Below are 869 nucleotides of genomic sequence, written 5' to 3' on the forward strand. Positions count from 1 at the left end.
ATCTCTTCAACAACAACAACGCAAAAGCCTGCCGGGAAAGATCAAACTGGCGGCGAATTGTTCTTACAAAGCCCCATTTAGGGTTTTGCTTCTCCTTACTGTGACTTATTCTAACATACTATATATATTCTCTCTTCCAAAATGCATTAAAAGCATTTGGTAATTCTGGGCAGGTTTTTTTCCGTATCATTCATACAAAATTCAACAATTTCCCTAAATACTAGGACGCCTAATTGACTCGGTGATGGATAACTAACTCCAAATGCCATTTATTACTATATATAATAATATAATAATAATATCAGAATAATAATAATAATAATAAAATGAAATTAGAAAAGAGATTATCAAGTCTCAAAAACGATGCATGAAGATAGAGATTGAAGAAAGAGGAAGTGAGCGTGTTCCCAGGAAGTATCCGGATGACACGTTACCTTTTGGAGAATCTTCAAACTGCGAACACCACTTGTTGCCAAATCACTGCTGCTAACTTACCTAAAAACTAGGCTCCGATTATTATTATTTTTTTTATACAACTATCCAACATCCATCGTCATTCACATACGGAATCACACATTAATTCATCCGGATGGTTTGGTTCGTTTCCGATTCGCTCTCTCTTATTCTGGGGGGATTTAGTTCCTAAAATTTTTGAAACGGCAGGAAATAACTACATCATTTTCTTCATCTGAACGATAAATGAAAATAAGAGTTCCATGGGTGTTTTTAATGTTAGGGCGGATAAATAATGTGAGACCAACTTGTTCATAGCATTAATTTTTTTTATGTTTTGCTAGCGTCGATGATTATTTCAGACACATGAATAAACGAAGATTGAATCGAAAAATGAACTCAAATTATAATAACCG

Source organism: Primulina eburnea, chromosome 1 (assembly GCF_022965805.1).
Source record: "Primulina eburnea isolate SZY01 chromosome 1, ASM2296580v1, whole genome shotgun sequence".
Classification (NCBI taxonomy): Eukaryota; Viridiplantae; Streptophyta; class Magnoliopsida; order Lamiales; family Gesneriaceae; genus Primulina; species Primulina eburnea.